At 42.5% G+C, this 16,551-nt stretch overlaps 1 protein-coding gene across 2 annotated transcripts in view; it reads right to left on the minus strand.

The window, feature by feature from the left end:
• CYRIB (CYFIP related Rac1 interactor B) overlaps positions 1 to 10,625 on the minus strand; it is a 114,655-nt gene extending 104,030 nt beyond the window's left edge. For both annotated transcript variants that reach the window (XM_023728197.1, XM_023728196.1), the window contains exon 1: positions 10,447 to 10,625. The gene's annotated coding sequence lies outside the window, so the exon portion shown is untranslated. The remainder of the gene's footprint in view (positions 1 to 10,446) is intronic.
• Positions 10,626 to 16,551: the final 5,926 nt, after the last annotated feature.

The raw sequence follows: 16,551 nt of genomic DNA on the forward strand, positions 1-16,551 counted from the left end.
TCAGAGCCATCAGGCAAGACTGAGCTCAAGTCATGGCTCCAACTGAGCCTCAGTTTCCCCCCTGCAAAATGGGCATACTAATAACTATCTCTCATGTGAAGGTACCTGAGGCAGGCTGCTGTCAACAAATATTTATTTCCCTCCTTCTGTTTGGCTAACCCTACTTCATACCATGGGCTCTGATCTGGAGTTCAGAAAACAGCGTCACTATACGTGGAAACCCTGGTGGCGTAGTGGTTAAGTGCTATGGCTGCTAACCAAAAGGTTGGCAGTTCAAATCTACCAGGTACTTCTTGGAAACTCTTAAGGGGCAGTTCTACTCCGTCCTATAGGGTCGCTATGAGTTGGAATTGACTTGACAGCAACGGGTTTGGTTTCTTTTTTAATACGTGTAGAAGGAGCACTGGTGGAGCAACGGTTAAGTACTTTTCTGCTAAGTGAAAAGTTGGTGGTTTGAACTCACCCAGCAGCTCCACAGAAGAAACACCTGGCAATCTGCTCTTGTAAAGATTACACCCAAGAAAACCCTATGGGGCAGTTCTACTGTCATGTGGGATTGCTATGAGTCAAAAATTGACTCGATGGCACCCAACAACACACTACACTCCAGGTACTGTGGGTCACACAAGAACCTGCCCAGGCCACTCAGCAGAGCCACTGCTAGGACAGCAAGACAGGTAAAGCACACCCTGTGCCTCCTATCCCTCAACACACCCATTCCGTCTAGGAGGGGTGCCTCAGGTGAGGGCATGTATAAAATTAGGCCATCTAACTTTCTGGCTACTGTGCTTCCTCTCTCTGCTTTGCTGATTTCGTCCTGGCAGAGGCGTGGGGCTAGGCCATTGGCAGCACTGCAGATCTGTATGTCCCTAGAGGTTGTCGATTCAACCATCTACAAGTGATATGGAACTCAAGCTAGCTGTAAGCTTCAGGAGGGCAGGGGCCTCACCTGGCTCATTAGTCTACCCCCAGCACCTAGCATCTAGCACTCAGAAGGCACGCAATGAAATAGTTCCTGGGAACATGCATGAAGATGAGTGGGTGGAAATGATGAAATCAGGATTTCCAGAATAGAACCATAGCTTCTTGTTGTTACTGCAGTAGAGTCTATCCCGAACTCAGGGCAACCCCATGTGTCCAGACTGGAACTGTTCCAAGGGTCTTCAAGGCTGTGGTCTTTCAGAAGCAGATTGCCAGGCCTGTCACCGGAAGAGCTGCTGGGTGGATTCAAACCACCAACCTTTCAGCTAGCAGTCAAGTGTTTAACCATTTGTACCACCCAGGGACTCCAGAACCACAGCAAAACTCCATTATTTGTTGTTGTTGTTGTGTGCTGTCAAGTCAATTCCAACTCGCGGTGACCCTAAGACAGAGTACAACTGCCCATAGGGTTTTCTAGGCTTTAATCTTTACAGGAGCAGATGGCCAGGTCCTTCTCCTGTTGAGCGGCTAGGTAGGTGTGCACCACCAAACTTTCAGTTAGCAGCCAAGAGCTTAACCATTGTACCACCAGGGCTCTTTCCCCCATTTAGTGCACAAAACTGACTCAACGGCAACCGGTTTGGGTTTTTGGTTTTGGGTTTTGTTTTTTGTTTTTTTTGTGCTCTGCAGCAGATAAATCAAAGACCTACAGAGTGTCTGCCATTAACAGACCTGGATTGAGTTCCAGCCTGTTCAATGAAAGTTACTAAACTCACTGAGTCACAGTTTCTTTCTCTAACACAATTATGAAGACTAAATAAGAACTTTTTTTTTTTTAATGCCAACTGTAACTAGGGGAAAAGATTGAAAGGACATACATCTGAATATCTCTAGCAATTAGCCACAGGTGGTAAGATTATGGGGAACTTTCATTTTCTCTTTTTTGTACATTTGTTCTTTAAAACGAACACAAATTGGTTGTCTGATGAAAATAAAAGTTTCTGTGGAACGATGCCTATTAGTGTCTAGCCCCGCACCTATGCCATAGTGTAATCCAGCAAATGTTGCTTCCCCATGAACGCCCTTCAGACATTTGGAAACAGCTATCAGATGTCTCCTGTGTCTACTTCTTGTTAAATATTTCAGCTACTTTAAAGTCATCCTCATAGGCCTCAATTCCAGGGCCTGTTTTTCTCCCTCCTCTCCGCAAGAACTCCTCCATCTGTCGAAACCCCACTCTGCTCCGGGTGTTGTGTAACCACCTCACAGAACCAGCAGCACGAGCTCCTTTGCTCATTCATCTGCTAATTCACTCACTGGGTAAAGACGGATTAAAAACCTACTACTGAATATTGGCTGTGCTTTGCTTTTGCCTTCCCACCATTCACAAACGGTCTCCTGGTTTCCTTGAGGAACGTCCGCCTTTCCTCTTCCTCAGTCCTTGTGCTTTGGGAGGTGCAGCCTGGCTCCCCACTTCTGCAGGGGTGGGCCTCTGACCCAGAACGGCCAATCAGAGCACCACATTCGCCTGCCCACAGGGATTGGTTCAGGGACGGGAATGTTACCCAGATACAACCAATACAAGACAGGAGACTCAATCCTGAGATTTCTGTTGAACTGTTAAAAAGTGGCATTTTTTCCCTTCTGCTAGAACTGCTGACAGCCATCTTACCATCACAATCCAAAAAGAAAAGGTAACAGACTAGAGAAACCCCCGAGACCGTGGCCCCCAGACACCCTGCTAACTCAGAACTGAAGCCACCCCCAAAGTCCACCCTTCAGCCAAAGATTAGACAGGCCTATAAAACAAAACAACAGTACGTGAGGAACATGCTTCTTAGTTCACAAGACCAAATGCGCAACACCTGCCCAAAAGCAAAGAGGAGAAGACAGGAAGGGACAGGAAAACTGGATGAATGGACACGGGGAACCCAGGGTGTGAAGGGGGAGAATGCTGTCACATTGTAGGGATTGCAACCAACGTCACAAAACAATTTGTGTATAAATTTTTGAATGAGAAACAAATTTGTACTGCAAACTTTCACCTAAAGCACAATAAAATTTTAAAAATAAAAAGAAAAGGCAGTCAGTGCTGAGAGAGGGAAAACAGCTGTTTAAAATCTTGGCAATACTGTTTAAGCCTTGGATCCTTCATGCCTTAAGTTCCATCCCTGGACTGTTTGATGACATAAACCAACAAACCCCTTTGCTGCGGAAGCCAGTTTGAGTTAGGGCTCTGAGGTCGAAAGAATCCTAATAAAACTCTAAGCGCCGTGACATATGCTGGGTGCGGCCTACACACTGAGGAAGCAAGGTGGTCCCTGGCCTCATTCCAGGCACACGTGGTCAGATGATGAGAGGACTACAAACAACCACAGGGGTCTGTTCGAACAACTACTCTGTCCTAAGTTGGTTGTGACGTAAGTGGAGTACCTCATTTGTTTTTTTTTTTTTTTTTTTGGTTATTATTGCCTTTGATTATCGGTATCTTTATAAATTCGATCATTGTCTTTGGGGATTGGAAACATTTAAGAACGATAACATCAGCAAATTATCTGCTGCAACATTGTATGTAGTACATAGCACCACAATAAGATGTACAACAAGATGTACAAAAAAAAAAAAAGACAGTCGTTTAAGTACCATTCACTGTACCTAACTCACATATACATCGTCTAAGTCGAGGACTACCTGTACTGCTTCAATTAAATACTACAAAGGGCAAGGGGGCAGCGGTGGTTCTGTGGTAGAATTCTCGCCTTCCATGTAGAGACCCAGGTTTGATTCCCGGCCAGTGCACCTCATGCACAGCCACCACCCATCTGTCAGTGGAGACTTGTGTGTTGCTCTGATGCTGAACAAGTTTCAGGGTAGCTTCCAGACTAAGATGGACTAGGAAGAAAGGTCTGGCAATCTACTTGCAAAAAAATCAGCCAACGAAAACCCTGCAGATCATGAGGGTCCAATCCTGTTGTGCATGGAGTTGCCATAAGTCAGGGGCCAACTTGAAGGCAGCTAACAACAAGAACACAGGGCGGTATGAGCCCAGGGACAGGGAGTCAGGGAAGGCTTCATAGAAGCAATAGCATTTAAACCTACTCTATCTCTATTCAGGCAGTAAAGACAGAATTACTGTTTGGCGAGTCAGATAACACTGTTGACTCATATTCATCTCACAGTAAACTAAAACCACTATATCCCACATTGCAATAGGCACAATGATACTTAAAGTGCTTAACAGCACTCTCTGAATGAGCCCACAAAATAGGGTCTCAACAGACCAGCAAGGTGCCAAGATCAAACAACCCTCACTTGCGAGAATTTTGTCTGAAAGTTACCAACACTCTTAAATAATACTCGGGTCAGCTTCTGTGATTTTGATTCTATAAACTTAAGTTTTCACTCCAGTTTGCTTGTCTACTTGGATTACTGTTGATCAAATCACAACAGCATCATAAGAACAGCCCTTTTAAGATGAATAACCTACTTAGTGAATTAATTGCCAAATGATAAAAAGGCAGAGAGAGCCTCTGGTTCCATAAACATTTCATCATGGGTTAGCTATCTGGCTGATTGCAGACAACAATAATAACAATGAAAGCACCTCTGGGAACAGCTCTTTTGTTAAGAAAGGCCCTAAAGGTGGCTCTTTTTAAGTGAACAGGAGCCAGCTTCTTAGATCTTTGATGATGGATACTCAACAGGAGAGCTGTAGAGATCAAATAAGTCAGGAAAGGAGGGCCCCGCAGGAAAATTCTCCTTGCCTTGGCTGCTTCTAAACTCATCAGCAATTCCTTCAGCCCAGAAACACTGCTCCGACTTTACAAAGCAAAGAATCTTACAGCTGGAAAAATTAACACTGACAGAATACTTCCACGTGGTTTTAAGAGAGATGCAAGGGATTAGAGGCAGGAGGGAGAATGGCTTAAACCATCTTCCAGCAAACTTGGATTTCTAAACAAACCAGTCGGGTTACCTCTGTTTTCAAAACACCTTTGAGATTACTACTGAACAAATATTATCCAGCCAGAAAGAGAAACGGATGAACCTTGAAAACATTAAGCTGAGTGAAGTCAATCACAAGGACAAATCCTGTATGATCTCACTCATGTGAAATATCTAGAAGAAGCAAATATATAGAGACCAAAGTTCACTAGCGATTACCAGGGGCAGGATGGAGGGGAAAGGGGGAGTCATTGCTTAGGAAGCATGGAGTTTCTGTTTACGTGATAAAAATTTGGCAACGGCTATTGGTGATGGTTGCACAACATGATTAATTGATGACCCTAACTTGTACACATGAGAAAATGTTAAATTGGCCAATGTTGTGTCACATATTTTTACAACAATAAAACCACCATGGAATTTCACTTCTTCTACTTGCATACCACGTGACTTTGCACAACTGCTATACCTCCTGTCTTTCTGAAGATGGGATCATCGTTTACCACATACGTTTACTGGGCAGCTACCTGGCCCAGGTAGTGCCAGGCAACAAAGGGCCCGAGAGGCATGGATGGATGAGGACTAAGCCAGGTAACACAGTAACGCGCCTGTGCTCAAAAGGCACGTACTCAATAAATGTTGGTCTCCCTCCCTTTAGGGATTAGCAACACCAAGGAGGCTTGCTCAACTTCTCTAAAAATGAGAGCAACTTTCATGCCAAAAGTTCCCAAAGGCAAAGTTTCATTTTTTCCAACTAGTTTGTTTTTAACTGAAAAATGCTATATATATTCTAAAAATTCAAAAAATATAAAAGGATATACAGTTCAAGATCTTCCATCCATCCCAGACCCACAATCCCCTAGGCTCTTCCAAAGGTAAACAGTTCCCCCCACCCCACCTGTGTCACATTTTTGGGTGTCCTTCCAGAAATAGTCTATGCATATTCAAGCATGCATTTTTTTGGGGGGGGAAGGGGGTGGAGAATGTATATGCACTTATTAAAAAAAAACCCAAACCCACTGCTGTGGAGCCAATTCCAACTCATGGCAACCCCATGTGTTGCAGAGTAGAACTGCTCCATAGGGTTTTCTTAGCTCTAATCTTTACAGAAGCAGAATGCCATACCTTTCTTCTGCGCACAGCTGGATGGATTCAAACTGCCAACCTTAAAGTTAGCAGCCGCACCACCCTACAGCATACCACATACACATCTCTGCACGGCGTTTTTGTTTTTACTTAAGAAGGTATTCTGGAAATCATTACTTCTTAGCAGTATGACCTACTCTTTTACACAGTAGCGTCATATTCTACTGTAAGGTACGCCATAATTCATTCAATTAATCCCCTATTGATGGACATTTAAGTTGCTTCCAGGGTCTTGCTATTAAAAACAATGCTTTGATGAACGTAGTTCTTATATTAGGCACATATTCAAACGCATCTGTAACACAGATAGGGTTTACAGGATAAAACACTTGAAGTGGAATTGCAGAGTCAAAGGGTAAGTGCACTTAAAATATTGGTTGGTTGCTGCTGGGTGCTGTCGAGTAGATACTGCTAAACTGCCCTTCGAGGTAAATTAATTTTCGTTCCAACCAATAGTGTAATGAAAATGCTCATTTCTCTTCCTACATTTACAAAAGTTCTCTGTGTGTTTTAATACACGGAAAAGAAAGGAGGGCAGAGCTCCACTCTTATTCCATTGTCTCTTCTTGCCCCTGTGATAGCACACGTCAACACCACTAACTATTTTCTTTTCAGAAAAATTCCACCCCTGGATGTACAACCCAGAGATCACAACTGAGAACAGAAGGCAGAGCCAGTGGTGCACTGCAGTGGCTCGTCCGGGCTCGCAAGAGCTGAATGTATCTCATCCCAACTCTGCCTTCAGTGACTTCTGTGACGTTATGCTGGTAGCTTGAAATTGGTCATGGGTGGGAGTATTTACACCACAGCAATCAGCAAACACTACAAATCAGGGCTTCTTCTTATCCCCTCAGAGAGCAGTTAAATATATGCCAGCTTATCAATGCATACTACAGTAGGAACTGAGACTCTGCCACCCTTCTCTGGTTATTTCCAGCCTTGATGCTGAACTGGTCACAAGTTCTTGGAATCTACTTACTATGTTTTCAAATGCTGTCTTTCCCCAGTCCCTCTAGATATATGGAGAATCCTCTCATTCTCTCCTCTATGTCTCTTTTCTACTCTTTCATATTTTCATCTCTTTACTGCTTGCTGTTACACTGTCGGTGATTTCCCACAGTGCAGTAATTTTAGGCTAGACTAGACAAACTCATTGCCATTGAGTTGATTCTGACTCACAGCAACCCTGTAAGAACAGAGTAGAACTGCCCCGTAGGGTTTCCAAGGCTGTAATCTTTACAGGAACAGACAGCCACATCTTTCTCCCGTGGAACAGCTGGTGGGTTTGAACCACTGACTCTTCAGTTAGCAGCTGAGCACTTAACACCAGGAAAGCACAGGAAAAGGAGCAGGCAAGGGGCGGGGGGGCCTGTTGGAGATACAGGACACCCAAAGTCAAGCTCCTAAAGTAGACAGCATGGAGTCAAATCCCAGCACCATCATTTAACCAGCCATGTGACCTTGGGCAAATGACTTAACCCCTTATGCCTTAGTTTCCTCTTCTATAAAATATGGATGATAATAATGATGTTTTCCTCAAAATTCTGTTCTTAGAAATATATGAGCTAATGTAATAAACTACAAAGAACACTGCCTGGCATATACTAAGCATTTATTAAGTGTTAACTGTTACTACTGTCTTCCAGTTCACTTGTTCTCTCTTTAGACATATCTACTCTGTCATTTAACCTTTTCCTGGAGTCTTTGACACTGGATGAACCCCTGAAACTACTGCCCCGAGATAATCATTAAGCCTCAAACTGAAACTATCCCCTGAAATAATCTTTCAATCAAACAGTAGTTTAGCTTAATTGGAATAGGATGTCCACCTTAAGCATTGTGTTCCTTTAAAGTATTATCTATATAAGATCAAACTGACAACAGCAACTGGAAAGTTTAGATGAGAAACTTAAGAGCAGTGAGTTGGTGCTGACGATGGTGAACCAATTCAGAAAAGGGTATCGAGAAAGCTAGCACAACGTGAAGAATGTAACCAAAGTCACTGAATCGAACCTGCAGAAATTGTTGAACTGAGATGTATGTTTTGTTGTGTATATCTTCACCAAAACAAAAACAAAAAGCTTAGCTCCCAGGCCCTAAGGCCAACATCTAGGTATAAAAGCCCCATGACCTCACATTTAATCATTTGACTTAGATTCCTCTCTTCATTTTTGGCCCTTGCGGATTTCCCTTTCTTGTGAGCTCATCCAGATAGAATTCTTAAATTTAAGTCAACTCCTATGTTTATATCAGGAAGGATCCACGCAAATCATTTGGCCAGGAGTGTTCCATGGTCACCAAACCTAACATAACCACTTACTCATACTTGAGTTCTGTCCATATTAAAAATGAATCTTGCCCATGGGTTAGGTTCTAATGTCAGCATATAATATGAAAATTGAAAAGAGTCGAAATTCCCCTTGGAAGTCCCATGAACAGCCTTACAGTGAAGACTGACGAGCTATCTCTTGTTGACTCCAACAGCCAGTTTTCCCTTAAGCATTGGATTAGGTTTCTTAGGCTGGGCACCCGATAAAATAGCAGGCTTAGATTTAGAGGTCATGCTGTATGATAATTAATTATCTCTAAATATGACAAACACAGTGGTGCAAGATGCTGACGCTCTAAAAAGACACGGAAATGAAGACCTACTGAAGAAACAGCAAGTTCATGTCTCCCATTCAGGCTCACTCCAAGACAGTGCCCATTGCGTAGAATGACAGGACCACCTACGCTCTTTAAAGTATTATTTTTATCTCTACTTTGTTTTGTTGGACAAGTTAAAAGCATGAATCTATGATGACAAAGTCAGGATAGTGGCTTACCTATAGGCGTAGTGGAGCCCTGGTGGTGCAGCAGTTAAGAGCTTGGCTGCTAACCACAAGTTTGGCAGTTCACATCCACCACCTGTTCCTTGGAAACCCTATTGGGCAGTTCTACTCTGTCCTATAGGGTTGCTATGAGTTGGAATCGACTCAACAGCAACAGGTTTGGTTTAGTTTTTGAAAGGGGGTAGCAGTGATGGTGAAGGGGCATGAGGGAATGTCCTAGAGGGAGGGAAATATTACATATCTTGATCTTTGGGGTGGTTAGATGAATGCAAAGTATTAAAAATTCATTGAGCTGTACAATTAGGATTTGTGCATTTTTGATCAGAGATTCTTTAGAAGAAAAGAATCAAAAGGGGTAAAAAGGCAGAACAGAATTTCAAATTCTCATAAAATCCAGACTTTCTGGAGCCACTGAAGCTAGATGAACCCCCAAAATTATTGCCCTGAGATAATCTTTAAGCCTTAAACCTTAAACCAAAAATATCCCCTGAAGTCTTCTTAAAACCAAACAATAGTTTAGCTTAATTAGTAAAGAATGTCTGCCTTGAGCCTTGTGCTGTTTTAAATAACTATCAACATGGGATCAAACTGACAATAGCAACTCAAAAGGTTAGATAAGAAGCTTGGGGGCAGTGAGTTTATGTTAATGGTGGAGGAACAATGCAGAAAAGGAGGGCGTGAATAGTTGCACAACTCAAAGAATGTAATCATTGTCACTGAACTGCATGTGTAGAAATTGTCGAAGTAGTGTATGTTTTGCTGCATATATTTTCAGTAATAAAAAAACACATACACACACACAAAATGATCATAAACTCTCTCCCAAAAAAAGATTTGTGAATTTTACACTATTTATACCTCAAAATAAAAGTCAAAAAAGCATGCATAGGAGAGACTGCTACGTAACATTCTGCCAAGTGGTCTCCACTCTATGGCTATGCATCTCCAGAGGTTGGGCAGTCAAATGGAGGGCAGTGAGGACACCAGGAAAACACAGGAAAACGAGCAGGCAAGGGGCGGGGGGGCCTGTTGGAGATCCAGGACACCCAAAGTCAAGGAGCTGACAGCCTTCCATTAGAAGCCTTACAGGGGAGACAGGATTGCAGTGGCTAAGAGCGCTAGATCCCGGGCCAAACTGCCCGGGTGTGAATACTGACTCTACTCATTACTAGTGGAGTGACCTTGGACAAGTTACTTCACTTCTTTGAACTTCAACTTTGAAGGATTGTTGTGAAGCTTAAAAGAAATAACTCAAGCAAAGCTCTTACCACAGAGTCTAGCATATAGTAACTATCCATAACTACGATTATCATTATTACTAATGACAGGAGACAGAAAATGTTTTCCTCCCTCCAAAGTTACAGTTCTTATTTAGATTAATAATTTGACCTGATACCCTTATAAGTTCTCAATAAGTTTCATGGAATGAAGAATGCATGGATTCTAATTGCAACAGAGACAGAAGGTCATTCGTTCTAAAAGACTAAAATTTGCCTCCTTGCTATTACCATCCAGCACTTTAATTTTCCCTCATAGTGAAGCGGTTAAGATCACAGGCTCTAGAACCAGACGGCCGTGGTCAAATCTCAGCCCCGGTACTTACCAACTTGGTAACCTTGGATGAGTTACTCAACCTCCGGGCCTCAGTTTCTCCTCCTATAAAACAAAAGTGAGAGTCAGGATGAAGGAAGTTAAAAGCACATACTACCAGATGCTGTCAATTCTGACTCATGGCAATCCCATGTGTATCAGAGCAGAACTGTGTTCTACGGAATTTTCAGTGGCTGATTTTTCAGAAGTAGATCGCCAGGCCTTTCTTCCAAGGTGCCTCAGGGTAGAGTTGAGCTGCCAACCTTGTAGTAAGCAGTCCAGCGCGTTAGCCATCTGCACCACCCAGGGACTCCAGCACATACTAAGCTCCCAGTAAAATCCTAGCCACTGTTATTTCTTCACCTACCAGAGACATAGTCTGGGAATAACAACTCCAAATAGCATTTGTAGAGACCATTATAGTTTACAGAGCATGTCACACCAACATTTTTCTCATTTAATGCTCATAGTAGTCTTTTGTTTATGAATGAAGAAATGGAGATTCAGAGAAGTTAAGTAACTTGTCGAAGGTTGCACAGTGAGTAAAGACCAAAGCTTCAAACCAAACTCCCATGACTGAGGGACAGTTTGGCTGGACTATATTTTCCAAGAAACAGAGGTGGGACCAGGCTGTCCTTTCAGATTCAGAATGCTGATAAGGGAATGCTAGAACACAGCAACACGCTCAGCTTAACTTGAGTCTGAACCAGTCTTTGTCATTCTGCCCGAATCACTTCCTGTCTTAAGTTTCTCTGTTACAGGCAAAGGAAAACATGCACACATACACCTGTCTTGTCACCCTCAAAATCTCTGAGAGCGACAAAGCTTATGAGTCAAAGCGACTCTTAATACAACCATAGTCAAACAACATCTCATCTTAGTGCATTCTTCAGCGTTTCTCGTGAAGATTGGAGCCAAGTCTGCAGCATCTAGACGCTCTGATTACTGCACGGCCAAGAAGCAGAATGCCTTTTTCCTGGGTTTTATTTTGATTAAATCTTTAGCTGCCTAAGTGTTTTCTCTTTGCTTTTCATTCAACTGGACAGCAACGGGTTTTTGGTTTCCATCAGGAGCTGAAACGACCGGAAGCCACTTCACCAACATCATTTTAGTCACAAGAGGTTGGGGGCCACGCTTAATTGTCATGAGGGAACACTATCTGCTGATAATTCCAACCACTTCTGCTGCTCTGGCCAGCTCCCCTTTTATTCGCCAGGATAGATTTTCTTTCTGTTGTTATTGCTGCAACACGAGCGTGGCTTAAAATTCCCTTTTAAATAATCACAGAACTGCCCAGGGGCCAAAGAAAGAGGATTTAAGAACCATCTTAACACACACAAAAGCCGTGTTCTCAAATGTGTGCAACACACCCCACAATCTGCTCGTGCACACGTGCACGCACACACACACAGCTCATGATTACAGCTCTCCTGATTTACAGTGTCTTCCGGTTCCATAAAGGATAGTTTTTCTTTCTTTCTAATTCTTTGATCAGATTTACCAAATAGAAAATAGGGACAGATGGTTAACTTGGGAAAAATTGTAGGGCCCTGGGCAAAAGTCCTAGAAATTAAAACAAGCATGCTTACCACTCCCACAGAACTTTTTGTTTTGTTTTGCAAAACACCCAGAGCGAGTTGATCACTGCACCACTAGAGAAAACCCAAGAGACAGAGTGTAGGTCACTCTGGTAGAAGGAAAAGAGGGCATCTCTAAACAAGGATGACTTCTTCCAAGATCCAGGGAGACAGAACCTGGCAGGCAAGCCAGATCTTGTCTTCTCTTTAGACTTGCACTCTGGGCTCCGACCCCTCAGTCTCCCAGTGTAGGACTTTCGGCAAGTCACTGAACCTCTGTCCGATCTGACAGCCTCCTCTGTAAAGTGAGGACACTCATCCATTCAAGAGATATCTACTGAGAAACGGTTATGTGCCAAGCATTGTGGCCAGGGAGATTAATTCCATGAATTAAACCTACCCAGCTGCTCAAGAATTCTCAGAAATTAGTGGGGGCCATGGCAGGCAGACAGGTAATTACATCTCAGTACAACTAAGGTTAAGTGTTACAACAGGAGTGAGTACAAGTGCTGGGGGTCGCAGAAAACGGTACCCAATTAACTCAGCAGGAATGGGGAGTGGTAGATATAAGAAAGGCTCCTCCAAGGAGGTAACACTTAAGCTCAGAACTAAAAGACAAGCTGGCCCGGCCCAGACAGGAGGGGTTCCCAGCAGAAGTAATAGCACAGAAAGGCCTGCAGGTTAGACTGTTTGGTTCACACGGAGGGTCAAGCACAAGAGGTGTGAAGAGAGCTGAGACTGGACAGATAAGCAGGTGGGCTTGCCAGGGTTGTCATAAAGCACAGGACCAGGTGACCTCTTTGAGTCTTCTCAGAGCCTGGGTTCCATTCTTTCAGACAGTCTTTGCCAGCATGCTGATGACCCTGAGCCTTCAGGGTGTGAGGGTAGTCCCACCCACCACACATGCACCCTCCTCCTTCCTTTTTTTTCCCCTCCGGGTGACTGGGCAGTGACTCAAGGAGAGAGCTGTCCTCTCTTTGTCATTTGGTTCTAAAAAAGCACCCCGGGCTCATTTACACAATCAGTCTTCTCACCAGCCCCCTCTTTCCCCACCCAGCCCCTGGCCTAGCAGAAGACACTGCTGGAATGATCTGCTTCCTCGTCTGTCTCCTCCAAGAGACTTTAAGTTACCTCAGGGCTGACACTGAGTTTTCGTCATTCCAGGGTCCCGAGCTCCTGGCACTAAGCCTGACACATAGTAGCTCCTCAAAAATGCATGCAGAGCTGAACGGATTTTCTCTCTATTCAAATGCCAGAGCCCACCCATGAAGCAGCTGTTTGAGGCCAGAGGAGGCAGGAGACCCAGACTCTGTCAACTCACCCTTCTCCAGGAGACTCCATGAGAGTACAGGGGCTTGGTGAAGCCCAGTAGGAAAACTGACACCTAATTTAGCCTGTCCTTTTATTATACGTAAGAAGAAACTCAGACCCAAAAGAAATGATTTGCCCAAAGTCTCTCTGCAAATGTGGTATAATGGTTTTAAAGGGGGCACAAAGTTGATTAAATGGAAGGCTGACCAGTCACCCATAACAGAAACACTGTTTATTTTAGAGCAAAACCTTTAATGTTAGCAGGTCGAGTGGAAACTCCTTTATCTGACCACCGATGACAACAGCTGGGTTTTTCTAGCAAAGACTAAACCTTCCCACTGGAGCAAATCTATCTTAGGAAGATGACCAGGATTTAAGGACTGAATATATTTTTGATGATGGATCATTTTTTAAGTTTATTATGCATTATGTTAAGGAGGCCATAAGAATTTTTATAAATTGAGCTTACCAAACCACTTAATCCCTTCCTGTTGTTTAATGTTTCAGTATTAAACAACTTTACAATAGCATCAAAGACAATTTTTAAAGAAGCAATTTCTACCCATAATTCCTCTACCAAAAGAATTCTTCATAGCACTTTGTCTTCTTAAACTCTTTTATTCACAGTCTTTGTACTGTGTATTTCATTAAAAGGAATTAGTTTTAGGGTAAAACTTCCTTAAATACGGTCCATGTAAAACAAGAACTTTTACTATGCAAGACATCATGTTTCTGACAAACACTACAAACCAAAAGCCAGGCTACAAATTAAGTGCACCTGGAAATTCTGATTTCTGAGCCATTTAGGGCAGTATTTTCTAGCCTGCTTCATTCAATAAGGAGCCCTGGTGGCACAGTGCTTACAGCGCTCAGCTGCTAACCATAAAGGTCTATGGTTCAAACCTACCAGCCACTCTGAGGGAGAAAGATGTGGCAGTCTGCTTCTGTAAAGATTCACAGCCTTGGAAACCCTATACGGCAGTTCTACTCTGTCCTATAGGGTCGCTATGAGTCAGAATGGACTTGACAGCAGTGGTTTGGGTTTGGTTTTCATTCAATAATTATTCTGACACTTCACACATCCCAGTTAATAGGAAACAGGCAAAGGAAAACAGGTGTTTTACTTATTCCACCTGGCAAAGCAAACTCTTGTCTGGGAATTCCCAATAGTTGCCGTTGTAGATTGGATTGTGTTTCCCAAAAAAAGATACGTTGAAGTCCTAACCCCTGCACTGGGTGAATGTGACCTTGTTTGAGGAAATAAGATTTTTCTTTGCAGATGTTAATCAGCTAACAGTCGTAAAGGAGTAAAGCAGGTCGTAATCCTAATCCATTCTAAGTGGTGTTTTATAAAACACAAGGACAGGTATGGAAAGACAGTCAGACACAGGAAGGGAAGACAGCATGTGAGGATCCACCTACAAGCCAAGAAACACCTGGGGCTGCCAGAATCTGCAGGAGACAAGAATCTTCTAGAGCCTACTGAGAGAGAGCACAGAACCCTGCCAAACGCCTGGATTCGGACTCCTAGCCTCCTGAAATGTGAGAAAATAAATGTCTGTTCTTTAAAGCCACCCACTTTGTGCTATTTTTTAAGGCAGCCCTGGGAATCTAAGACAGGTTGCTTATTGCTGAAAAGTTAAAGTCAATATATATTTTCTGCAAGTGAAATGACATCGCAAATAGTCTAGCACAGCGGTTCTCAACCTTCTCTTGACCAGGGTTCCCGGCGGGGAGGAGAGGAATTAACAATCACAGCTGCCTGGTCCCAACCCAATGCAATTAAAACAGACTGGGAGGTGGTGGTTTTGAAGCCCCAGGTGATTTTAACGTGCAAAGGAGGCACTGAGAGGCATCAGACAAATGACTCATTATTCAAAGGAAGCTCAAGGGAAATCTTATCTGGAAATGAAGAACTCCTTTGTAATTAAATAAAATAGCAAATGTAAAAAGTGTCTATTACCCAGAAGATACTTAATAAATGTTAATTAAACAAAAAAATATGTAACGCAAATAATTACCCCTTCCCCTCAGTTAATTCATCTTGTAACTTTATTGGCTTGTTTATCACTTGTTTTTTTTTAAATCAGGATTTCTCCTATCCCTGTTAATAAGATTATACCCATAATCCTGATCACTTCCAAGAGCTCTGCAATATTTCCAACAACCCTTAATCATTTATTTAATAAAATTTTCCCCCTGAACAGTAGCTAACATATACTAAGCACTCAATAAATGTTAGCTATTAATAATTATCATTATTCAGAATTATTTTAATTCATAATTCACCTAACTTAAGTTTTATATTACTAGGAGGACTTAGCAATAATATAAGAAGTTATTAGGCCAATGTTTAACAAACTTACAAAAATACACTTTTTTAAGCAAACCAATTATTTTTACAATTTTATGAAAAAAACTATGAAATGTGATCACCGTTATGAGTAGCTTTGAATCTACCCATTCAAAGGGGCCCTGTGAAAACTACTTGTTAATGCTTAGCAGGCTTAGCAGTTTCTATAGTAACATGGAAATACTACAATTACAATTAGTTAAAAATGGTCTCTCAATCCAATTTCGCTACATCTGCCTCCCTGAGCCGGAATTAGAAAGGTGTTACTGACATCTGTTTATATTACCCTTCAGTTCTGAGAAACCAAAAATCTATCTGAAAAAAATACAATTTCTTAATTAAAATGTGGAGGTTTTTACTAAGAACATATCCAAACGTCTTGTTGCCGTATTTGGATGAATTACGGTGGTCCTCCTCATCTTCTCGCCTGTGGTGCCAAGCACGAGAGACATTTAACAGGTATTGGCAGGATTCACATTCCTATCAGTGGACCTTCTATAGCTCTCATACCTGAGCCTTGTTAGACTGTACTTCCTTATGCCTTCCAGCTCCAAAATCCTGCCATTTCATGTTTTAAATCAGCCAGACTGAAAAGCTTACATCCAAAAAAACAGTCATGGTGTGCACTTTTCTGTATGTATGTTGTTGTTGGGTGCCATCAATATTGTTTGATAATTTGAAAGAACTGAAGAAAAAACTCAAGCTTTGCATTGCAATATCGAAGGATTCTACAGGAAAAATACTAATGATGCAGGAAGCATCAAAAGAAGATGGAAGGAATACACACACAGAGTCACTATACCAAAAAGAACTGGTCAACGTTCAATCATTTCAGGAGGCAGCATGTGATCAGAAACCGATGATACTGAAGGAAGAA

Source organism: Trichechus manatus, unplaced genomic scaffold (genome assembly GCF_000243295.1).
Source record: "Trichechus manatus latirostris isolate Lorelei unplaced genomic scaffold, TriManLat1.0 scaffold00022, whole genome shotgun sequence".
In the NCBI taxonomy this organism is placed as follows: Eukaryota; Metazoa; Chordata; class Mammalia; order Sirenia; family Trichechidae; genus Trichechus; species Trichechus manatus.